Below are 26,965 nucleotides of genomic sequence, written 5' to 3'. Positions count from 1 at the left end.
AATATGAATCACAATATATTTGGCTATATTAACACAGTTTTAGTTTTTTTAAAAGCCAAATAATAATAATAAGGCCTAATTTCTTATTGCCATATATTTCTTGTGAGCATTTCCTTGGTAGGTTCAAATTTAACACATCCACCGCTATTGCGGATTCCTTCCCTTGTACCCATCAATGAAACGACTGTTTCTGTTTTCAATTTGTTTCTGTCATTGGTTTGCAATGCTTCAGTTCACTGAATATTTCGTTCGACAGATGAATTTGAAAATGGCAGTATAAAAAGTAAGTTAAACACTTTTTGTATTTCTGTAAACATAGCATCTCCAGCGACTGTCTTTAGACTGAATACAGCCCTTCCAATATTTGCATAGCAGACTCATTTGCATCAAGTTTTATGCTCTTTGAAGTCTAGCAAAGCATGACTTTTCCACTGATTGTCGAGTTTTTGGACATCAACAACTTTCTTCAGAACGGGAAATCTGTTAATGACATGAGCCAAAGACCTTTACTTTGAAGGTTTGGGCACTTTTTGGCTCCAAGACACTGAGGACATCAAAAAACTTCATCAGAAAAATCAAATCTAGATTTGATTTGTGTGACCAATTCCACATAGAAGCTTAAATACTTTTTAAGAAAACTTCAATATCTTTCTTTTCTGCATTTTTCTTTAATTCATTAAATGTTTCTGTTGCCTGAATGCCTAAATATATTTGTTCTAATTGCAGGAAATGACGGGGGTTTGAATGCTCAATGGACATGATGGGTGTATTTTTAATGTAGTTTAAGTCCCATGTAGTTTGTACACAGATCTTGAAGCATCTTGTGAACCTCTGGTCGCAATCTATGGAGAAGTGGTGTTTCGGATTGGAACATTACATTAAAATCTGTTAGCATACAAGAACATAAGACATAAGACTCCAAGTATAAGTAGATAAATTGGTTGTTCATAGCAGCTAACATGCTATCCACTGTGTTTGACGGGTCTTCGACAGAAGCGGTCAGCAGGTAGGCCTTCAACGGTTGAAATTGTTCAATCACTCTGTCAACGCAAGATTTTAATGACAGCCATCTTGTTACTGCTGGTGATAGTATTTTGTGGATTTCCTCTTGAAAAAACTCTTGGAACTGTACAAAGGCAGACTGTCTCCCAAAACTTCTGCTGAAGTGAGCCCCAAGATTTCGGAGCAAATCCTCCACTGTCTTTGGTAACTTCATACATGCTTTACTTGCCGCCAGGTGGATCATGTGGCAAGAACACTTGACACATGCAATGTGAGGGATTTCTATTTTCAAAAGTGAAAAAACCGAATGATGCTGCCCCACCATCACATTACATGTGTCAGAACTAAATCCCACTAAGTTTTCAATGGGTAATATTTTTTGATTTCAGCGAGTTCATCATACCAGTGAATAATTCATCAGCAGTGCTAGATTTGACTTCAAACATGTCAAATAAATTAGTTTTTGGCGTTCCAGTTACATCATCAATATAGATAACTGTGAGGGCACATTGATTAACCGATGCCTGATCCGTTGTCTCATCCATGATCAAGGAGAAAAACGATCCTGGTGCCCTTAGTTTTTGGTAAATCAATTCCATGAATGCGGGACCTAAGGCTTTTTTAATCACAGTTGTTGTTTTAAGTGCGTTTCATACACAGTTTAGCAGCAATTTCTGAGTCCGGAAAGACCGATTTGCACAGCGGAATCAATGTATCCATCAGCGAAAAGGGCAGGTTGTTGGTTGCAATTAGGCCGGCTAATTTTAATTCTGCTCGTTTGACACTTTTATCTGTTGTAGTTCTTTGAACAATTTTTTTTTAAGTCTTTGTTAGTGGCTATCTCCCTTGATTAATTTTAGGTGCTTGAGGGACTTTCCATGACGCACAATCTCAGTTTTTATGCGCCCCCATGACTGCATCACAGACACTACAATATGCCATGTCTTGTCCGGTTCTTTTCTTTGACTTTTTTTTGTAGCCAGTTTTTGAACTGGGGGTCATTCAACCAGTTTGAATTGAATTTTCTTTTCTTTTTTACTAGGCCTAATGGTGGCAGTATGGGTAAACCTAGACACAATTTTAGGCCCTAGCAGCAGTTTTTGGTTGGGTGGTATTTGAAGTTGAGTGTACGGCTAGGTCTGTATCAAGCTCAGTTTCCTTGCTACTAGCAGCAATATTAACCTGGTCCTCCTCACTAGAGCTTTGACCTAATGGTTCTGGATCATCTGGATCTATTCCTAAGTCTTCGTACTCCATTGGGATTGCAAGAGACATTGAACTAGGCCAAATAGATTTTTTGCTCGATTCACCATGTGAGCTTTCTACAAACGACTTGCTCTGTCTACTTTCATCATCTTTGTCTTTTTTCTCATCTTCATCTTTCTTAGGCTTAGGCCTACCTTTAATAATAAACTTATCCATCTTAGTAACTTAAGTTAGTCCAATTAGAGATTCATGTCAATAAAGCTAGTTCAAAGTTAGATGGATTGTAAATGGAAAATGTAAATTAGTTAGGCCAAACACTAACTATAGTTTAGGTGATGTTTAGTTAAGCTTAGGGAAAACAATTATGAAGCAGAGCAGATAGGCTAGTAGTAGGTATTACAAAGCATAAATAGGACTAGGTCGTTACCTAGCTATAGGCCCCTAATCATATTTACAAAACAAAATGATTTGTATGAACTTAAAGCAGCAAAGCTAGCTCTCAAAAGTGTCATCTACACTCTAAAAATAATAGTCCAAGAAGAAAAATAGCATTGCAAAAAAGAGATCTACGTTCTTAAGTTATATGCACTATAAAATAATGGTCCAAGGGGAAAAGATTGGCCAAGCACTACTAACAGTTATGACATGAACACAATAAAAATAATGGGCTAGTCCGAGAAGAAAAAATATTGCTACATTTTTGTAGCCTATACCTTGGCCACAGTCTACACAATTTCACTACATACTTTACTATTCTAGGTCCACGGATTAAAATGCACGATAAAGAAAACTTGAAATCTTACGTATCTTGGAAAAACGTACTTAACTAAAGCCAACTCACACGGCTATGAAATCTTATCATCCATTAAACTGATCAACTTATCTCAACTGAATAACTTCACTAGAAGAAATAAGAAAATAGAAACCAAAATTTCAAGAGAAAAAGAACACTAACACTATTACTAACAGCATAGACTAAATATCCCTGGTGTTGTTGTTATCATAGACTAACTATGCCAACCGTCAATTTTCTATCTTAGCATAGAGTATTAAAAACAACAACAATCTGAATACATATTGTAATATTATATCGATTGAATGTGTTGAATGGGAAATCAATCAGGTTACCTGAAAGCGGAATTCTCAGTGTTCGTTGTTTTTCCCTAATTAATTTAAAGTTACCACCAATTTACCACCGGGGAGCAAAATTACCACTGAAATACCACCGAGACCTTAAATTACCACAAAATGTGGTAATTACCACCCGATTGGCAACGCTGCAAACACTATAACTGAAACTCTCCTACGTCTATTTTGCACCTAACGCTAATCTAGTCTCCAGTGACCAGTGCATGAGTACAATGCAACCCTACTGCCTGCTTTACTTTTACTTTACTACTTCGTACTTAGGCTTGCATGTTTTTTTTCTCTCTCTTTTTTAAGCCTCAGCTACAGCTATGTAGGCTTTGATGTTCACTGGTTTATCTCGTGTCTATACTCTATACATGATTGGCCCTCCCCGGGATTTGAACCCGTGATCTCTCAGTTAGAGAGCCGAGACTATAACCATTAGTCTACTCTACGGAGGAGGACAGGCTTGCATGTTATGGAATGGTGCATTAGCCTAGTTAGTTTGTAGACATGCAGCTTAGTTTTCCTTTGTGCGGTTAATGGTAAAATCAGGCTGAGACTAGATTAGAATAGCAAAACATAACACATGACAAGTGCTGTATTACTCATTATCCTACTGGCTTTTCACTGTTAAGCTACTAGTTGTGTAGTTCATTTGTTCTATTACCCTTTTTTATTAGTAAATATTGGATAAACTAAAGAATCAAGGGATTCTTATAAGTGACGAGAATGGGAAATTGTCTTCAGTAGTATAGATACTAATATTGTAAGACTATGCAAACCTAGTTTTAGATTATTTTAATCGCTCTAATTAGTTTGTGGGCACTCTACTTTAATGTCATGAATTTGGAAATGTTCAATTTTTAGAAACTTGTTCATGAGATGAGCATAGTACTCAAATTAAAGATGTATGTACTATCAGATTTAATCATTATTTTTAAAATAACATCACTGTCAATTGCTTTGATTTTTATCTCGTTCACGATATCTTACATTTCATCATCAGTGATACTCTTAAAACTAAATTCTTTCAACAATGTATTTTGTGTAATAAACTTCAAAACTCTAATACCATTAACATCACCGTTATATCTTATTTTAGAAAAATACTTGGTTACAGCATATTTAGTCATGAGCATGCCATATTGAAGGTAAGAAAATTCTTTAACTTCCATATCTGCTGAGGTGGCAGATCCAAAAAACGAACTAGTGTCTTTCAATGATAAATTGAACAATTTTCAACCTCGTATGTCGGAAACTGAAAGACATTGAATACCCTGAAGGTAACTTTAAGTGGTGATTCTGTTATCGAGGAGATATATTATAGGAATCGATGTGGAGCAATAAAACACCCGCTACAGTACACGATTTGGTTAGAATCTGTGTTGGTACAATCTTTCTGGAAGTTTGGTGTTGAATGTTCATTTAATCAGTCTGCATTGAACAATCATCATCGGCTGAGCCTAAATCACTTAAAGTAATCTTTAAGCATTCTGTTATTGTTCTGGGATTTGCTAAAGTTGTGATAAAACTGCTCTTCTGGAAACCCGAAATTTGAACACGTCAGCTTTAAATGATATCATACGGTTAATAAACGTCCGATCTCATAAGCCAACTTAAGAAAAATGAAGATAGTAAGGAAGCTGCCCTTACCATAAAGTTTGTAAATGGTGAATCTAAAATTGTAAAAAATCTCTAAGAGACTTAATGAACAGCGAACTAACTTGATGGCGCTCTGGGTGTGTTTATAATATGCTGATACTAACAGAAACAGATTAATTTCTATATATCTTCGGATAAATTTAACTCTGAACTTGGATTCAAAGGATTTATTGTAGTTTCTAAATCATTGGTCTACTACTTCTAGTTTCAAAACTTGTGGTGGGGCTGTTCTTGTGCTTGCTAAACCTGATCCTCAGATTAATTTAAACACCTATAATTGACGTCTATTTTGGGGAGGGGGTTCGCCCACCACATCTTTTGATTATGGAGTGCAAACATTCCACCTTAACAACTTGTTGCTCGGGTATATGAATACTTCTGTGGAGCTGTCGACGAAGTTATGCCGACTTGTCCTTATCACATCACGAAACTTCTTGGTGATTTCAATACTTCGATTGGGATTCATATCTACCCGTTCCGATTAATGGTTACTCACGGAACGAAATTGTAATGGCTTCCACCTTCGATTTGTTTCAAATCAACTCTACACCAATGCCCTTGGGTTTTTCTTAATTTGATTTGTTTGGACTAATCAATCCCTACATGTCTCAATTGCTTTTAATTGTCTATTGCCTGAAAAGTCTGCTTATCCAGCAATTGTTGTTAAAGCTTGCTGCACCTATTATTGATGAGATTTTAGCCTACTTAATGAACTGTTGTATTGATAGTGGTGTTTTTCCAGTGTTTGAAACTGATAAAAGTTGTTCCTTTGTTTATAAAAGGTGTAAGGTCAGATTACAAAAATTTTCGGCCAGTGTCCATAGTACCTGTAATATCAAAAGTGTTTGAGATCTTGATAAATAGGCAAGTTATTGATAACTTTGAAAGTAATTCTCTCCTATCGGATAGCCAGTATGGTTTTAGGCCTAAGAGAGACACACTTAATGCAGTTGTAAACTTTGTGAAAAATTGTGTTTATGGTTTAGATGATAAGAACGTTGTAGTTGGTAAGTTTTTTTGATATTTATTGATATTTTTTATATTTTTTGATATCTTTGATACAAAGCTTTCGACACTGTAAAACATGACATTTTGTTGGATAAGCTTAAGTTCTATGGCTTTAATGATTTGAGTTTACAGTTTTTTTAAATCTTATCTTAATGACAGACATCAAATGGTAGCCTATGATGGGAGTTATTCAGAGTACACCAAAGTCAAAGTGGGTGTCCCTCAAGGCTCAATATTGGGCCCTTTAATGTTTATTATTTATGTAAACGACCTTCCAGCTTCTATAAGTCTAAGTAACTCAATTAGCACGTATATTTTCGCAGATGACCTTGCTGTTTTAGTCAATGATAAAAATAAAATCTTAACACATGACAATTTACTCAGAGGAGACTCAATTGTAAGGGACTGGTGTGTTGCAAATTATCTTTGTTTGAATCATGAAAAGACACAGAATCTTGACTTTAGCTTAAGATACAACCCTTACAATGAATGTGTTAAGTTTTTAGGTATTTACCTTCAAGAAAATATGAAATGGAATATTCACATTGAATCTGTATGTAAAAAATATCTAAAGGTATTTTTATGTTGTTAAGGCTGAAATTGGTTGTAAGTACTGAAATATTGACTGCAGTTTACTTTGCTCATATACATAGCCACTTGTCATATGGTGTAGTTGTCTGGGGGAATGATTGTAACACTAAGAGATTACTAATATTGCAGAAGAGAGCTATTAGGATTATTTGTAATGTGAACAGTAGAACACATTGTAAACCTTTGTTCAAAAAACTCAAGTTTCTGACCGTTCCTTCTTTGTATATTCTTAATGTTTTAAATTATATACAATATAGATCAAATGAAATTCCTAACAATAGATCCATACATAGCTATTCTACTAGAAATTGTTTACATCTCAGAACCAACCATTGTAATTATCAGACAACTAAAAACAGCTATGTAGAATTAGGTATAAAATTATTTAACCTACTGCCAGATAATGTAAAAAGTTTAAACCTAGTTAGTTTTAAGAATTATATGAAAAACTTTCTAGTCAATCTAGCTGTATACAGTGTTGATGAGTTTGTAGAATGTATTCAACAATAATGAAGGTTGTGTAATGAAATATTCATGCTGTGAAAAAATTTGACGATGCCATGCTGTGTATTGTAGTAACGGCAATAAAGCTTTGATTTGATTTGATTAATTACTCGTGAAGTACCCTTTCCGAAGAGGATGTCAGATTCTCGGCAGGTTGTTTATAACTTCTCACGTTGTAATCATGAAGCAGTTTCTTCAAATCTTCGTTATTTGTTGGGACTTTTCATGTTTCATATACAGGATGCTATATACCAATTCTTTGACGATAATACTCGCAGTGCGAAGATTAATAATGCTCCCCTCAAGAGCATTGGTGACACCAAGTACCAGTGCTGGTTTCCTCCTGACTTGAGACGGATGATGGACGAAAAGAAGATTCAAATATTTGCTGTTTCTTGGTGACAATATTTGAGTTTCGGTGTCTACGGCACTTCTGCAAGAAAATGAGCATGAGCTGTTATAAAAACTACAATGTCCCATGTTAATAATGCCATACCTTATAATATAAAGTATTTTGGAATTTGGGAGTTTTGTAAATATTAAGAAAAAACCCTCATAAACTGTTGAATAACGAATTTCTGAAATAACGAATCTTCCTCCTCTCCTATCGAAATTTATAATTTGTTTGCAGATATTTTTTCTTCAGTATTGACTTTATCCGATGGTCTCGTCCTTATATATCATTACAATTCAACTATAAATCTTTTTTCTTGTGTTATTAATGTTAAATATGTTGGTTTGAAATTGTCTTTAGACCCGTACAAGAATCTTGCACCTGATGAGATTCCATCTTTCATCATGTAGTATCGCAGTGTATTGCCTACTCCATATCTCATGGTAATATTTAACAGATTGCTGGAGAAAGGAATCTTTTCTGATGTATTGAAAGTTAGTTTTGTAATCATTCGATGAAACCAATGTGTCAAAATATAGGCCAATAGCTATGCAGCCAGCGTTGCGTAAGTGTGTTGAGTCCCTTGTACTAGACCACATTACTTTTAAGTATTAAGATATTTTTATTTGCACTCCAGTGCAAATTGGATTAGTGTAACGGAAGTATGTTACTACAAATATAGTGATGTTAAAGGAATATATTTTTACATCCTTTTTCAACAATCTATAAGTTGAAAGTATATGCATTGATCATTGATCTCTCAAAAGCCTTCGACGCACTTAGTCATGTTCACCTTCTTGCCAAGTTGGAGGCGTATGGTAACGTTCTTCAGAGGTACAGATATTACCTTGCTCATCGTGCACTTATTTTTAAATTAGCTGAAGCGACTTCTGAACTTTTTCAGTTGCGTCAGCGGTCTCTAAACGAAACGCCCAGGTCAATTTCTTTTCCATTTTCTGCATGTTATCAACATGTGCACTTGACGCGATTTGCTCTCGTTTTGTAAATTAAATTCTTTCTTCTAGGACTATAATAGCCCTCAGAGTTGTCTTGGAAAAATTGAAGAGTGGCGTTAGTCTAAACTATTTTCAATGATCAAATGTAAAATATGACTTGTTCAATTATTCTATCAAAGGCAATAAAACCTAGTTTCTTTTAAGTACAAAACTAGTACTGTACTTTCTGTAACATTACTTTGCATATTTCAGCAATGGTAATTAATATCTTTATTCTTAGTGTAAATAAAATGTTATAGTTTAGCCCAATTTTAAGCACCTGTGTCAAGAGGAAGATAATTTATTTTCCAATTCAGCAAAGATAAACCTGCTCTTGTTACTGGTTCCTACGATTGAAGAAAATTGCTCAAGTTTTATTTTTACATCTTCCCAAAGTTCTCAAACCGGAAGAGAACATCCGTGTTTCCAAGAATCTTACTCTAGGTGAGATTTTTCCCGCCTTCTTCGGTCTATGTGTTCCGCCCATACCGATGACCGTTGACTTGCTTCGCTATCGCTTAATCTGATTCTGAATAGCATTGGGTGGTGTAGTGTACTCTGTAGTTCGAGTTTTGACTTGTAATAATTATCGTGCATGCAGCGCTAGGATATCAAGAATAAAAAAGAAGACTTCACTTACAAGAGTCGTAAGTACATTTTGTTAAATATTTAGTTCTGGACAACATAGTAAAACGTAATCTTTTAATATTATTACTTGTCTTGAGAAGGTTGTGGGCCCTGGTTGACGAAGGGTAGATATTACCAGTCATAGGTTCTATGTTTTGGGAATCTTATGTTGTATTACAAACGATTATGATTATTTATTTACTTCGTAACGAATCTCAACATCAATTTAGGCGACATTGAGTAGGCTGGACCTACATTCATAGGTTACATATTGAAAAGTATATTATAACCGGTATTCACTTATTAGGTGTTGGTAGCCTATATCCAATTATTCTGTGTCACTAATTGTACATATAAGGATATTTCAAATAGGCCTACACTAATTAATCACTTAAATAAGTAGTATGTATCAATAAGAATTGGTTTCAGCCTCTTAACCTAAAAATGTTGCTTTGTAAACTTCAAATTCTTTAAAACTAGATTAGGCTACAGTGTTAAAATTTAAAGTAACAGTCTAGTCATACATCTCAGACTTGCTCAATACAATGTATTAGTTCTGATTTATAAGTGATTAAGATGACAAATTCTACTACCTATATATTCAAAAGTAAATTATTACTAGAAACGACAAGCAATTACCATAGTGACAGAGTGTTTTGGGATACATGACGTGATCGGTGAAACTGCAAATGAAAATCGACTACATTTTAGTAATGATGCTGTTGAATTGTTTGCACATGTGAATGGTCGGTGTAAAAAAACAGTTCGTTAAGACTTATGAAAAATAGTAGGCATAGTTTAAATGAACATAGGCCTACTTTTCCTCTTCATATAAATCATGCAAAGTATTTATGTTTTACTGCATGAGTGGTAATGCAGGCCAAATTGTTGATAACATGTAATTATGCCACAAGGCAAATGATTAATAATCATATTAGAATGCCTAAACTGTTTAAAAAATTGTTTACTTATCCTGTAAAATTGTCAACTTCTTTGCTATTGAACTCATTTACCATTTTAAAAGAAAAGTAAAAAGTTGAAACAAATGATGACATTTAAAAAACCTGTATGCAATAGTTTATATGCCTATTTAAATTGTGACATATTCATCTTCCTTTTTTGTAATTCTTTTTCCTTCTTATTATTCTTTGTTTTTAATTGCGCGTTGAGTGATTAATATGGTACTCTCACTCAGGCACAGGTCTTAAATAGTTTTATTGGGTGTGTATTAGCTCTTTCAATTTCTGTGTATTTTTATTTGTAAGTAGAAATTTTGAATTGTATTTCTTTTTATAAGAATGCTTAGTTTGTGTAGATATGTGTGTACTTATGAAATAAATAATGTTCGTTATTATTAAGTCTGACCATCTCAATCATATTTTAAATTACCGGATATGAATCTTAGTATAAGAAATATATCTGTTTCTCTGAACAGATATATTGCAAATTCTTTCAAAATAGCATGTTACCCTTAGGCTTGTTTTCCCTCAAAAGGATAAACGAAAAGAAAAGTAAGTTCAGTAAACTTCTTTGGTTAATTTTTAGGTTGTATTAAAACGACCTTTTATAGGAACGAAATCGTTGTAATGTACTGCAGACCTTTGATCCTCAATGCTAGACTGCAGTTTGTTCCACAGTTGCGCTGTGTTGGTACAGTTTGTTCTCTTAATATTTCAGAATTGGATACGTATATTAACCAAATGTTGCAGAAAGGAAATTATTAGATATATTCAATGCTTTGTCGAGACATTGAAACACACAGAGATAACAGCAAAGAAGCTTAAAATAGGTGGTAGCGATTAATCGTCATCAAATTTTTCACATATACCACTATTGATTAAATTGGCTAGGCCAATGCAGCTTTGCGATATTTCCTGCTATTACCGATTGTGAAATAAAACCTTCACCATGACACTCGGTGTAAGGGTTAAATACAGTAGTACAATGATTTATATTTATTTGGTTTGAAAATGGACTAGAGAATCGTAATTTGTCGACTGGGGATTTGAAGTTTTGAGTGACCCTGATAGGGTGTTTGTCTTTCAAATAAAGTATTTGGTCCCCTTAGATATGCAAGGTGGTTAAGTGACTAGATTATGTAAGTTCTTGTTAGCTTCATGTACATAACATTTCTTTACTGATATATATAATATACCAGTATAATATATACTCATATTTTTCAATAATGTTTCTGTTAAAATATTAGTATTTTAAGTCAGAATTTGAATGCAAAGAAACACCGTATTTATTTCATTAAGTCTTGTCACGTATGTCAGATTTTGTTTATTTGTAACGTGGCTAAATTAAAATACGTACCAAAATCGTGACACGTATCAGGGCACTGGTTTTTTTTTAACACTCCACCTCGCTAACCCTTTTAAGTGCTAACCATCTCAATTGGGATGATTAGATTGTCTTACTGAGTGCTACCGTCTTGAACTGGACGGTTAAAACACCGGTTCACTAATTCCATTAATTATTTTAATTTCATGATATATTTCATATAGTATTATTCAAAAATAAATTCTCTATCGAATTTAACACAATTAGTATATTTTATAGATTGAATATCAATAGCTGTAACTGCTGTCAGCTGTATTTGCAAGAGTTAAGCGTCTTTTGTTAGCTGTTCTTGTGTTACATTGTGATATATTTCTATCCTTTGAAATAATGGTCAAATATTATCCATGTCTGTAATCACAGATAAATGGGGAATATTTTGCATACAATAATTTTTCATTTTGATTTATTCAGTATGCGATCTACACAAGCAATGTGTAAAAAAAGGTGGGCAATACATAGATTTTAAAGTAATGGTGTATAATACGAAAACATTATGTACTATAGTAAGGCACTAGTTTTAAAAATAAATAGTATAGAAATGCACTTGGAGATTTAATTAATGGTAGTTGAGATTCTAAGGATTTTTGCTAACACTTAAATATTTGTACTAGGCTACAAGATATATTTAATTTTGTCTTGTTCAATTTTAGAAACGATTTAAAATCTGATATATTGCAAATATTAATGTATAATTTAATTAAGAAAAGTTAAATGTTGATAATATAAAAATGGAATAATATTAAAGCATTTTTCTTAACCATTAATTAAAATTGTTGATATAAAGGCTATAAAACATTTTTACAGATATGAAAAGTGCTGAACACATGTAAACACTCAGTATATAACAATGAGTACTGGAGGCAGAGGTAAAAAGGCCGGAATAAAAAATATAACCTATTTGGACTCGTCTATCCCAGAATCAAGTACCATCTCGTCTATCAAGTACCATCCCAGAATCCATAGCAAAGTATAGTGTCACTGTTACCACATCGTTCCATTTCTTGTGTCAGTACCAGTACTAGCCAGAGCCCATTGCAATGGCAGGTATTAGTTGCGAAGGTTGTGTTGTCCCAATAGTATTAGCGAGATCTTTTACTTATTTGTTATAGCGGTTATGTAACTGTTCCAGTCACAGAGCATCGCAATGAGGCAGTTTCAGTTGCAAAGTTCCACCTCTATTAATGAGGTAGATTAAGAAATTCACTACATTGAGGGATTTACTCCCATCGTGCAGGAATTTTTTCTCACTTATTGGGTCTTTCTTCTTATTTTTTTTTCTTTAAAATTGCTATTCTTAACACCTTTTAGGCACTTTCCACTAAAAAACAATCGACAAATCGTTTGAAGTGGAAATGAAATTCACTTACCCCAATTTTATTCTATTTTTAGAAATGTATAGTTCACTTGACTTTATGCTGCTTTGACATTACATATATGTTGATTATAGTAACTTCTTTATATTTTAGACAATCTAATATAGGGAAAAATCAGATCTAGCCTTTCTCTTGTATGCCTATACATTTGATTTATATTGTGTAAGAACCTATATGACTAAAAATTAAAGGATTCAATTTATATCACAGCTGGTCTCCAGAATACAATTATTAGTAGGGATTTTGGATAAAACCTGGTATTTTGCTTTTACAATCCTTATATTAGGGTGATAAGGTTTCAAATCCCTTCCGGATATATCAAGTGATAGGATATTGAAATTACATTGATGACAGCATAGATTACAAAATTAATAACAGGCATTTTATAAGTATAAAATATATTTATAGGCTATTTTATGTAATTAAGTAGTACTGAGGAGGGTGAAGAGAGCGCTGTAGGTTCATGTTAGAATCATAATTTCTTTATTCAGTTGCCAATAATAAATTGTACAGAACACGTCACAAGTTAAGACATATTCTTAAAATTTACGCTAACTACTACAGTGTTAACATTAACAGTTACACAAATTATATAGGCAGATTCAAATATCAAAAGAACTAACTTTAGCCTAAACCAAGTATTCATCAATAGAGTAAAAACAATTAACTGTTGAAAACTTTGTAATATAAAATTTAAAATTATTTACAGGAAGACTCTTAATATGTAAAGGCAAATGGTTATAGAACGGTATAATAATGATCCTACTGTAGGTCTAGCACACACAGTTTCCCGTGATTTTCAAATGTCTGCAGGTGTGGCTGTTGTGTTTCGAAAGAAATTCGGTCGCCCTCAGATGTCTGACCTCATTTTTCAAAATCTAGCATATCAGCAAGTCAATGAAGGGCTTTCAGTGTATAGTTTGGTGACAAAAGAGATGTACTATGGCAAGCCGACCAATGAAGAATATGATACAGCTTTTCAACAACTAAAAATAGATTTTCAAACTAGAGGTTTAAAAGTGCTGATATGCTCTGCAATGGGTTGCGTTAGGGATTTGATCCAGCCACAGCACTTTGTTGATAGAATAAGCGAGTTTCAGAAGGCAACAGGAGCTACAGTCTATATAGTATCCTATAACCAAGAAGCGAAACGTAAACTGTGGCGTGGGATGTCACATGAGGAGTTCGTGAAGACGTTACGACAACTGATTGCTGACCGAATGGAACGAGAGCAGAGTTCAGCGCCTGAAGAGAACAAGGCTGAGGACCGATCAGCAACTCCTGACATCAACTCTGCCCAGGCCTCAGGATCCAGCAATGAATTCACTCCCCCTGCTTTGGTCCCTGAGTGTTCCTTGGTATCCGAGTGCTTTTTGGTCTCTGAGTGTTCTCAAGCTATTGGTGCCTTTTTAAGTGAGAAAAGTCAGTCTAGTGTTGGAAGTGCGGAGGGTGATTGTAAAGTGAATGGTTCCCTGAAGGAACAAGATGTCATGTTTCCATGTAATGATGTTTTTTTACAAGTGTTAAGCCCAACAGTGATGTCACAGGTCTGAGTTATGGTTTCTCCAGGTACAAACTTCCAACACAAATTAAAGTAGGAGTAAATTCAGATTTTCAGGTCTTGTATTTGAATATACAAGGTTTGAAAGGTAAATCCTTAGCCCTAGAAAGTCTATTACCAAATAATAATAAAATACGTTTTATCTGTATTTCAGAGCACTGGCTAAATGAGAACGAATCAGAATTTTCTTTTCCCACAGGCTTTTACTGCGCAGCGGTATACAGCCGAGTGGTACAAAGAAGGGACGGAACACTTATTTTTGCCCGTAACGATACTAACACCAAAAAACTTGACACTAGTGCACTGTGTGAATAACTAAATTTTGAAGTGTCCGCAGTAATTAATGAAGATTTAAAAGTTATTATTGCATCATTATACCATTCAACATCAGGAAAATCATACAAATTTCTAGAATATATACAAAAATTTCTTAACTTTTTATTATCCTGGCCTTCCTATACAGTTGTTATAGGAGGAGACCTGAACTCGGCCTTTGATATCACAACTAATAAGCCTACAGCTAAACAATTTCAGAATATCTTAAGGCAATTCAATTTTTATTGTGTAAATAAAATGCCCACTAGGGGTAAAAATTGTTTAGATAACATATCTATAAATGCTAACTTAAACAATAGAGTAGAATGTGAGCTTTTTAACTGTCCCTTTTCAGACCATGACGGTTTGATAATAAGTGTGCCCATTAAAACCAGGAATAACTCCAGGATGGAGCAACCAACTAATGCTGGTTTAACCCCACAGTTGGTTCTTACGGACAAAAGTGTCCAGTTGCTCGAGGAACACTTAGCCACATACGATTGGGAGCTATATCTCAGTAATAACTTAAATGCTTGTCAAAACTTTAAAGTATTTTTTGAAATCTTTTTAGACAGTTTAAATAGTAGCCTTAAAATAAAAAACAGTAAACAAAGAAATACAAAAAATCAAAATAAACATCAGTGGTACACGGGTGAACTGGCCTCGATGAAAAATAAACTGTTATTCTATAACAGCCTTATTAAAAATAGTCTTAGTCCTAATGATGATTTGGTAAATCAAATGAAAAATCTTAAATACCAATATCGAACAGCTCTTAAGAATGCAAAATTAGCATCGAATGCTCAGTATATTGAAAATAGTAGCAACAAGTGCAAAGCTGCCTGGAATTTGATTAAACAGAATAACAATTCAACTCCCAGTCATTCCAAGTCTAATCTCTCACCAGATGATTTTAATAACTTTTTTATTGAATCTGTTAATGGTATTCAGAGAAAACTTGTTAAGACTCCCGTGACATTCGATGATCTTCTAAGTAGGAAACAAATAAGTAAAGCTAACTTTAATTGGAACTACATTACCCCCCAAGATATTATAAAAGCAGCAAAGAGACTTAACAACTCCAACAGTAAAGACATTTATAACCTTTCTAACAGCGTTTTAAAAAAGATAATTCAGACAGTTTCCGTTCCTCTAGCATTCTGCATAAACAAATTATTGGAAGAAGGTGTATTTCCTTACCAGCTCAAAATATCTCGGATATGTCCAATATACAAAAAAGGGCCAGTAAGTACACCACAAAGTTACCGCCCTGTATCAATACTACCAATAATATCCAAAATTGTTGAAATAATAGTATATGACCAGCTTAGTATGCATCTTGAAGTAAATAACTACCTTAATGTAACACAATTCGGTTTTAGAAGGGGGATGTCAACTGTAGATGCAATAGATAAATTAGTACAAGAAGCCTTTCAGGCATTTGAAGACAAGGCCTATGCTCAGGCCACACTCTGTGACCTGAGCAAGGCCTTTGATTGTGTCAATCATGACTACCTCTTAAATAAACTTAAGTTTTATGGTGTTGAAAACTCCCCCTTTAAGTTTTTTGAATCATACTTACAAAATAGAAGTCAAAAAGTTCTAATTGATGGTATTTGGTCCCAAGAATTAAAAGTCAACTTCGGTGTACCTCAGGGATCAGTCCTAGGACCTCTCCTTTTTTTAATATCAATAAATGACCTCCCTGATTTTATAAAAGCCAGAACTATATTATATGCTGACGACACAACTCTGGTGAATTCCACTGCAGACATTAATGCTTTGGAAGAATTAACTGAAAACGCTCTTCAGGGTGCCACCACATGGTTCAATGCCAATGGATTTCTTCTAAATCAAGATAAAACCCAAAAAATTATATTTAGTTTAAAAAATAATATTCCTGAGAATCCTGATTACCTTAATGCAGTCAAGTTTTTGGGAGTGTTTATTGATAACCATTTAACATGGAGCCAACACATTGACTCGATTAATCCAAGACTAAATAGAATCATTTATCTCTTGAGGAGTCTCACTAATAAAATCCCGAAATCGTATAACAGAACAGCATATTTTGCATATTTTCAGTCAATAATGCGTTATGGGCTCATACTCTGGGGAAATTGTAGCAGAATAGGAGAAATATTAATACTCCAAAAAAGAGCCTTAAGGACTTTAACAAATTCACATGAATATGAACATTGTCAACCCTTATTTATTAAAATGAAAATACAAACAGTAATTAATCTCTATATTTATGACTTAACCCTATATGCAATTAAAAATAAAAGTAGTTATAAATATAATTATGATATTCATAACTATAATACAAGGAATAAGGATAGAGCCCTCATAGCGTTTTCTAGACTGAGTAAATGCCAAAGTAGCCATACCATTATATCTATGAAAATTTACAATAAATTAAAGGTACTTATGGATAAATATCCAATCCTGCAATTTAAAAACAAGTTTTATAACTGGCTACTAGAACATCCCCTTTATAAACTAGATGACTTTTTTGTCATTGATCCAATAGACTTTTAGAACTTTGCACGAGGCCTGTTACAAATCACCATTATTGTTAATCATGTTTTGCTGGTCTTTGCTTGAAGGATGTATACTTAGCTGATGCGGAGAGAGGCTGTTGTTGACGGAGTATTTGATGGGTACTGTTTGGTATTTATATTGGATAGTATCAGTTAAATGGAGGGTTATTATGTTAAAATCATTATGTTGATTTATGCAGGGAATTTTATGATTTGGATTTTCACAAGGTGTAATCTTACATTGTATTAGTTATGTAAATATTTTTAGGTTGTAGTTAACATATAATATTTGTAATTTGTAATCCTTTTTAATATTGTGTTTGATTGATTATAGGATACTGATTGACCATGTTTGAATATGTGATGGACTCATGACTAAGCTTACTTAGCAGCTAAATGACATTGTCAATGATCTTTTGTGATTCTTATGGCAAATAAATATTATTATTATTGTTATACAATTTCATAACAGTATACTTAAGGCTGTTTTTTGTTGCATTCTAAGATACCAGATCATTTAAGTTTAACCTATTTCTTGTTTCATAATTGACGATCACTGTTACGTGTAAATAGTTGATGGTATTGTTTTACATATACAAGACACTGATAAATACACATACTTGGAACTGTCTAAATATTTAACCTAATAAATATATTTTTACAGTGAGCTCAAGATTGCTTTACAAATTAATCTAATAGCTCGTTTTCGCAATACAAACAGACAATTGGAGTACGAGCTATTGCCACAGAATATTAAAAAAGAATGTGTATAACTATGATAGATCAGTAGAAGAACATATAAAGACATCATCCTCATTACCTTCATTATGAATGCGTATCACTTTATTTATTTTTAATTCTTCAGGAAAATAGACCCCATCTAAACAAGAATTTATCACATCACACAAAACTTCACAAATAACTACTCACCGTTAATATCGTGAAGTTAAGGAAAATAGACCCCATTTAAACAAGAATTTATCACATCACACAAAACTTCACAAATAACTACTCACCGTTAATATCGTGAAGTTAAGGAAAATAGACCCCATCTAAACAAGAATTTATCACATCACACAAAACTTCACAAATAACTACTCACCGTTAATATCGTGAAGTTAAGGAAAATAGACCCCATCTAAACAAGAATTTATCACATCACACAAAACTTAACAAATAACTACTCACCGTTAATATCGTGAAGTTAAGGAAAATAGACCCCATTTAAACAAGAATTTATCACATCACACAAAACTTCACAAATAACTACTCACCGTTAATATCGTGAAGTTAAGATAAAAAACAATCCTGGCTATTGCTGGTACTTAATGAATTTGTTGCTAAATATACATTTTCAACACTTACATGGGTAAACGAAAATGCACAGCTAACATTGTTATAAACATCAGACAGATGAAAACTTACAATGTGTATGGTATTTTGTGGATTGCTGATTAAGTTTACAGTAGTGTTAATATAAAAAGAATTAAATCTTTTATCAGTCAGTTCAGTTTTATGTTCATGAAAGTAGGCCCTACTGTTAACTGAGAGGTCATTCTTGATAATGCCCCACAGTTGTTTAGGCTTATTTTAGGAATAAATTGTTATTATAGTTTAAATAATATGACTTGCTTGTGGTTAAAGCTTTTTAACCTTTTGTACTCAATTAATGTACCTGGAGAATTAGTATCTTTATACATAAAGTAGTAACTCAAACAGGATTTCTAGAGAGCCAACAGCTTATGAGTGTACCATGAATGAGAAGTACTTTAAATTAAAAAACAAAAAACAACAAAACTTATCGCTAGCATTATGAAAAGTGTAAACTGGTAACCAGTTTATGTTCCGTATATTTTCTAAAAAGTTAAGGTATCCTTATTTTGGACTAATCTCGAAAGGTAAGTGTTACTAGACTCTTCCAGATGTGCAGATGGCCCATCAATGTTAGCACCAAAAATGATCAGAATGTGTCTGGATGAATACTAATGACTATATTGTCTACGCATGAACCCTTGTTCATGATTCCAGGATGTGTAATTAGGTCATTGTTCATGCCGTAACTAAGTTAACAAATTCTATTGCATGCCTATCTTTGGCCTCCAAAATGTTTATGTTAAAATCAGCATAAATAATAACTTCATGATTCATTGCGGTAGTACTATGCAAGAATTCATCTTAGAATACAAAAAAATTGGTGAGTCTGTGGTATTGGGTGTTCTATACAGACATGTACAAGAGTATTTAGTGATCATGGTATTTATTGGTTAGAATACATATACAAACTTTATTATTAGTCACAGACCTTTAAATGATATATCAAATGAAAGCCCACAAGTTGTAGTTCATCTTTAGTGATATTTTACTTATTTTAAACTTGTAATTGATTACCAATCTGCATTATTTTCAGCTGTTATTCCTTTTCAATCACTGAGCAGTCGTAACAGTAGTTTTTCAACTAAGCATTTCCAGTTTTGTTTTATTTGGTCATAGTTATTGTGCATTATTATGTTTTGGAACTATGTCCGTTGGAAATAAATAAATACAAATAAAAAATAAATAAAAGAATGGGTGAGCGATTCATGAAGATCAAGTGATATCAGAGACATGTTAATGAAAACTTATGTATTCTGGCTTTGTCGAAAATATGATTTGTTTGTAAATGATTAATTTTTTGTGTATTTTTCTGTGTTTTATTACAAAACTCACTTTTACATCTACTATACCTAAATGCTTCAATATAAACATAAAATGTCTCATAAAACGTATTATTAATTAACATATTATTAACGTATTAACATAATATTATGTTACTTAGCACCAGCAAACAGGTAAAAAATATTGACAGTTTGAGGTTCTTCTTTAAACATTATGAATTTGCTAAAAGACCTCTTAACACCATGTAAAAATCTAGTTTTATAAGAAAACATAGGATAACATTATATCTAAAGGGTTCGAGGTATACGGAAAAGTGATTGGCACAGCAGTACTGTGGAGTTGCTCATGACTTTTGGAGACAGTGTAATGTTGCCGTTTAGGACTGCAGTGCGTGAGAGAGAGGGAGATTGTAGTTGACTCTTAACATGTGTGACTATTACCCGGTTCTGTATGTGCGTACGCTGTTTTACACAGCACTCCAGATGTTGTGTAATGTTGCCGTTTAGAACTGCAGTGCGTAAGAGAGAGGGAGATTGTAGTTGACTCTTAACATGTGTGACTATTACCCGGTTCTGTATGTGCGTACGCTGTTTTACACAGCACTCCAGATGTTGTGTAATGTTGCCGTTTAGAACTGCAGTGCGTAAGAGAGAGGGAGATTGTAGTTGACTCTTAACATGTGTGACTTACCCGGTTCTGTATGTGCGTACGCTGTTTTACACAGCAGTCCAGATGTTGTGTAATGTTGCCGTTTAGAACTGCAGTGCGTAAGAGAGAGGGAGATTGTAGTTGACTCTTAACATGTGTGACTATTACCCGGTTCTGTACGTGCGTACGCTGTTCTACACAGCACTCCAGATGTTGTGTAATGTTGCCGTTTAGAACTGCAGTGCGTAAGAGAGAGGGAGATTGTAGTTGACTCTTAACATGTGTGACTATTACCCGGTTCTGTACGTGCGTACGCTGTTCTACACAGCAGCTGTTCTACTCACAAGCCCACAGAGTGCTCCAAAACAGACAGTCCATATATCCGGGTTGAACAGTAGCTGACTGTCGTTCCTATCCAACCCATTAACTGTCATTAACTTATGTACGGTACGGCAGCATAGCTTTACTCACAAGCCTACAGAGTGCTCCAAAACGGACGGTCCATAGATCCGGGCTGAACAGTAGCTGACTGTCGTTCCTATCCCACCCATTCACTGTTATTAACTTGTGAAAGGTACAGCAGCGTAGCTTTATCCACAAGTCCACAGAGTGCTCCAAAGCCCCATTTTTTTTTACCCACGTTATTTAAAATGATCTAAAACTATTTTTAACAATTTCTTATAACAGTTTTGGCTAGTATAACTTTCATTTCCAGAATGAATTTTTTTATGCTGACATACCATGTATTGTACATGTCACTGGTACACAGTATTCCAGTTTAACCTAGTCCAATCGCTCACACAGCACTCCAAAGCATACAGCGCCTGACTGTTGTTCCCCTCCAACCCACAAATTGTCATTTACCGGCTACGCTGCCGTACCGTACATAAGTTAATGACAGTTAATGGGTTGGATAGGAACGACAGTCAGCCACTGTTCAGCCCGGATCTATGAACTGTCTGGAGCACTCTGTGGGCTTGTGAGTAAAGCTACACTGCTGTACCATTCATAAGTGAATGGGTTGGATAGGAACGACAGTCAGCCACTGTTCAGCCCGGATCTATGAACTGTCTGGAGCACTCTGTGGGCTTGTGAGTAAAGCTACACTGCTGTACCATTCATAAGTGAATGGGTTGGATAGGAACGACAGTCAGCTACTGTTCAGCCCGGATCTATGGACTGTCCATTTTGGAGACCTCTGTGCTTGTGAGTAAAGCTACGCTGCCGTCCCGTACAGAAGTTTTTATGACAGTGAGTGGGCAGAATGAGAGCAACAGTAACTTCTATACTGGCAGATATTGTTCCCAAACCAAATAAAAACAAAAATTAATATTTAAACTTTCATAATTCAATAATTACCCAGTACAGTAGTCATTTTGTATTTTTCATTGAACTATTTTTAATTTGAGAACAAATTGTTGCAATAACTTGAAATTTGGTAAACAGTCTTAAACTTTAAAGAAAATCAGGCTTTCTATTTGTATTGTTTTATCAAAATAAACCTAAATCCTTCAATGGGTGAGGATATTATGATCACAATCCAACAATGTAATGTTATAATCAGCTGATTAAACAATCTAATATTAAAACACATGATTTAAAAAAACTGTTCACTCTCATTTAATGACATTTGACATTTGTTAACACTCAGATTAAAAAAAGTGAATGATCTCCCCTTATTTATCAACAAATTTTCTTAAAATTGGTATCATTGAACTTTTAATTAACTCTCCATCAGGCTTGTGTACCTGATTCTCTCTCCTGTAGGCTCTTGTATAGCTGGCATCTAAACATTTGACATGCGACAACTTTATTGTTTAATATTAAATAATTTACTGTTAAAACAGTTTTTTGTTTCTAATTAATTTCAGTATAGTGGTATGATTGTTTTTTTATAAATATTTATGATTTACACTTTTATATATTTAAAGAATTGGAATATAATTATTGTGTCTGTTTTTGTAATTAAACATTAAATTTCTTGCATGCAATTTAACATAATACGTAGACATACTGAAAAATGTATTTATAATAAAATATTTATATTAAAAATCAAGTTCGTTAAAAATAATGTTAAGATATCGAGAAAATATATAACAAATTGCTTGTCAATATGGCTGAGTCTACAGATTACTCGTTTACGTACGGTGGCAATGCATGTGTTGCATTTGTATACAGATGATGCAGTGTGTTCTTTACATAAGGATCCTCTGCAGTTGTTACATTTATAGGGTGTAAATCTGTGTTTCTACACCAGATAGTAAAAGGACCTTGGATTTTGTCCTTGGATTATTGATTTTGAATTTGTATTTATATGCCAGAGTAAATTTTTCTCACAACGAATATTTTTGGAAGTAATAATGTACAATTTTTTGGTGATGATTATAAAATAAATTAGTTTAAGTATGTTTAGATATCTGAAATCTTCTTAACATGAGGTGGAGTTTGAGGAGGAGCTTCTTATCCTAAAACCACTGTTATGGAGTTTCTGAGATAATGCGGAATGTTAAGATAAATAATAATCAGAACACACACATAAAATATTAAAACGTATAACGAAAACAAACCACTCTGACACGAAAACACAAACCCGTCAAAAGGCTTGCACGTAGACTTTACCAAACAATAAGTCAGTTAGGCTCATGTGTAGATGGCAACTAACATTACTGTCCTGGTGCTCTTCTATTAACCCCCACCCATCAGCCTTCAGATAAAATATACTATAGCTAAGTTTAACATGTTCCTGATATAGTTTTGAAAGCACTTGATGCTTATATTGCAGTGCTAACTATTAAATAAATTGTCTTTAGTGAGAATAATGTTGTTAGATGCCATCTGACAAGGAGCCTATGGCGGATTAAATTGTAGGCTATATCTAACAGGTAATAATAGTTACTTTTTATCATGTGTTGTTGCTGTGATGTTTACTTAACATTTTTAAGAAGCTACTAACTTGAAAATAAAGCTTGTAAACATTTTTTTTTCTTTAATTAGGCCTTTAAAGTTTAAGACTGTTTACCAAATTTCAAGTTATTGCAACAATTTGTTCTCAAATTAAAAATAGTTCAATGAAAAATACAAAATGACTACTGTACTGGGTAATTATTGAATTATGAAAGTTTAAATATTAATTTTTGTTTTTATTTGGTTTGGGAACAATATCTGCCAGTATAGAAGTTACTATACATGTTGAAAACCTCGCACATTACAGCTAATAATACTATTTATGGTATCTCAGTTATTTGTATTTTTCAAAATTTCCATAACGGTATTCTCAAGTTAGGTTATGTAGACTAAACTATTTTCTTTTACTAAATGTAAAATATGACCGTTTCTGATTATGTAAGTTAAAGGCTAGTAGACAACTTTACTTTCTGTATCATTAATTTGCATATTTCATAAGTAACCTAAGTTTGTAAAAGAGTCATACATTTACTATGTCAAAACTAATATAAATGTTTAATTGACAAAAATATGACGCTATTGTATATATGGCTGTTGTTGCTGTATAATTAAAGACTTTGTTTTTTCAACAGTGTATGATCAATTGCATAAACATATTTATTATTTAGCCTATGTAGTGTGAGGGAATGTTCCATTTCTGTGACATTTTAGGCATCTGTGTCAGGAAGAAAAGAATTTGTTTTCCAGTTTTAAACACCTTACTGGTTCCGACGATTGAAAAAAAATGGAGAAGTTTTATAATGTATACGTCTTTGAGAACCGGAAGAGAATAGTTTGTTTTCTAGAACCTTCTAGAACATTCTAGAATTCTCTACACAGACAATTTTCGCGCCTTCCGTTGACGTTTCCCGCCTCGTATTCACGCTTTCCGCCCGATCCAGACGACAGTTTGTCGAGAGCTTCGTGCATACCGGCTTTGTGTAAAGTTAGTTTGCGCGTTTATTAAAATAAAAGAGCGAATTTTACCTACAGAATCGTAAGTAAATTGTGTTAATTATTTTGTTCTCAGTAATATAGTAAAACGTAATCACTTATCTTCATTGCTTACTTCAATTAGGTTGTGGACCTTCATTGAGGAGGAGTAGATATTTCTGGTCATAGGCTCTTATGTTTTAGTAATCTTGTATTGTAATTCAAACAAGTATGATTACTTATTTACTTTGTTATCATCTCGACATCAGTTCGATTGACATTGAATAGGCTGGGCATTCATTGGTTACATATTGAAAAGTACTTCATCACTAGTATTACTTGGTAGGCACTGGCCAGTGGTATCCTATATCAATTTATTTTGAGTAACTAACTGTACAGATAAGCAATTGTCAAGTAGGCCTACACTGATTGATTTTACTAAGTAATATGAATCAATAAGAACTATTCAGGCCTAAACAAAATACTATTGCTATGTGAGATTTAAATATAATAAAACTGGGTTAGGCAAGTAGGTAGTGGTAGCCTATTTCAATTTATCATGGGTCATAATATGTCCTGTATGAATTTTCCAAATAGGCCTACACTGATTTATCATTTTACTTAGTAATATGAATCAAAAATTTTATTCAGTTTTTTAAACAATAAAATAGGCTATTGCTAGCCTATGTAGGATTCAAACCCAATAAAACTAGATTAATTACTGTGTGAAAATTAACAGTGCAGTGAAAAATCTCCAACTTACTTAATGCATGCAACAGTGATTCTGGTTTCTAAAGGAATAACAGTTTCCTATCACCAATATATTCAAAGTAAATTATCAATGCTAGAAATGGCACGCAAACTTACTATAGCCTAGTGATAAAGTGTGTTTAGGTTACATGATGTGATCCATGAAACTGTAAATGAAAATCGACTACATGCGAGTAGTGATATTGAACTGTTTACAGAATGTGTGGACGGAATGTCTCACTTCAGTTTGTGAATGATTGCTTCTCACATACTTTTTGATTGGTTATAAGATTACATAGGTTAATAAAAAACTAAAGTGATTATGGTCAAATTCAAACCTCGGCTGAACTAATATTGTAGGCAGTCTGCAAAGAGCCAGTCACCTGAATTTTCCACACACTGCAGGTTTTGTTGTCTTTGTGGCATTGTTTGGACAACTGGTAGAAATGTAATCAATGTTTGATCAACTGTTCCGTATGAACGACTGCACCGCTCACATGATGATCGGTTGGAGAATTAGAACTGTTCAAACCAAATCGTCCAACCAATCATTACTTTTATGAGTAGGTTATATACTGTAGCCATACATCGTGCTGTTTCATAGTCAATGAGTACCATCACACGAACTTGTGAGTTAAAATTAACTTTATGATGTTAGTGTTTATGTTGTGATGGCGTGATTCTATTCTTGTGTAAGGTATCATCTTAAGGCAAACTCAAAATATTTTAGAGATGAGAGAGTAATTGATTACCTTAATTACGTTTGCTTTCGGGGGGAGAACTGTTCCGTAGCACATTACTTTATTCCTCATATATTGATAGGAAATTTGATATATTCGGAACAACAATAATTCTGCGGGTCTGTAACCAGGGCTGCCACTTACAATGAAAACCTGGAAAAGCATGGATTATTTTTGAATTTTGGGTAAGCTACTGGGAAAATGTTTGTGAATATGCGTGAAATTTTATAATGTCTCTGACATTTTTAAGTATGTAAGGGTCGATTTCAAGATTTGATACCACGGCTCTTCACATGATTCCTGTACGATACCAATAGAAATACTTCAAATACGCTTGGAAAGTCACAATTTCACATTATTATTATTATAAAAAGTTTGGCAGTACACAAACTTATGAGTGCTGGCATATTTTATTTGTACTTCCTGTGTGTAAAAAGGTAGACAGATAAAAAAAATTACCGATTACCGTATTTGTAAACATGATATGGTTACAATTTGTACATTTTTTATATTTATTTTGGTGCATCTTGGTGAGTCTGCTACGTCTATTCTTGGACAAAAACTTATCGGTAGTACACAAAATATCGGTTAGTACAATGTGTTTTTGTAGTCATGGATGCCTTAAAATTTATAATTAGAAATGTGGAGTAATAAAATAACACTTTTTAAAATAATATTTAACTCAAAGTTCATATTTTCTACAACTGTATGTGTGGACTTCAACTGCTCGGTGGTAAACAGACTATTTTACCTTTACATCTTTTTTGTATTGTATATACATAAATTGATTCTATAAAAAAATATATTTATAGGCTTATATCTTGAATCTTGTAATCGTGAATGCAGATGTTTGATTTTTTTCATATGTTTGTATTTTAATTAATACCAGACATATATGTTATGGCCATACATTTTTATGTAATTGGAATGTATTCTGGTCGTCCATATCATCTCTATTGTATTTGAAAGTTGAGGGTAGCGTATATGACTTGTAGTACTATTACAATGTTTCAGTTTCCTGAAATATCTGCAAATTCATTT

General features: G+C 33.5%; 1 protein-coding gene across 7 annotated transcripts in view; it reads left to right on the top strand.

Annotated features, from left to right (window-relative positions):
• Positions 1-8,976: 8,976 nt before the first annotated feature.
• LOC124368688 (small glutamine-rich tetratricopeptide repeat-containing protein alpha-like) overlaps positions 8,977-26,965 on the top strand; it is a 56,778-nt gene continuing 38,789 nt past the window's right edge. The window contains exon 1 of one of the 7 annotated variants that reach the window (XM_046825982.1): positions 8,977-9,140. The gene's annotated coding sequence lies outside the window, so the exon portion shown is untranslated. Of the gene's footprint in view, positions 9,141-9,222; positions 9,246-24,389; positions 24,499-25,689; positions 25,814-26,965 lie in introns of those variants that run through there. The other 6 variants (XM_046825977.1, XM_046825976.1, XM_046825981.1 and 3 more) reach the window with 6 other exon arrangements.

This window comes from Homalodisca vitripennis, chromosome X (genome assembly GCF_021130785.1).
Source record: "Homalodisca vitripennis isolate AUS2020 chromosome X, UT_GWSS_2.1, whole genome shotgun sequence".
NCBI classification, from domain to species: Eukaryota; Metazoa; Arthropoda; class Insecta; order Hemiptera; family Cicadellidae; genus Homalodisca; species Homalodisca vitripennis.
The sequence above is the reverse complement of the archived record's forward strand: the minus strand, read 5'-3'. Positions and strand labels throughout refer to the sequence as shown.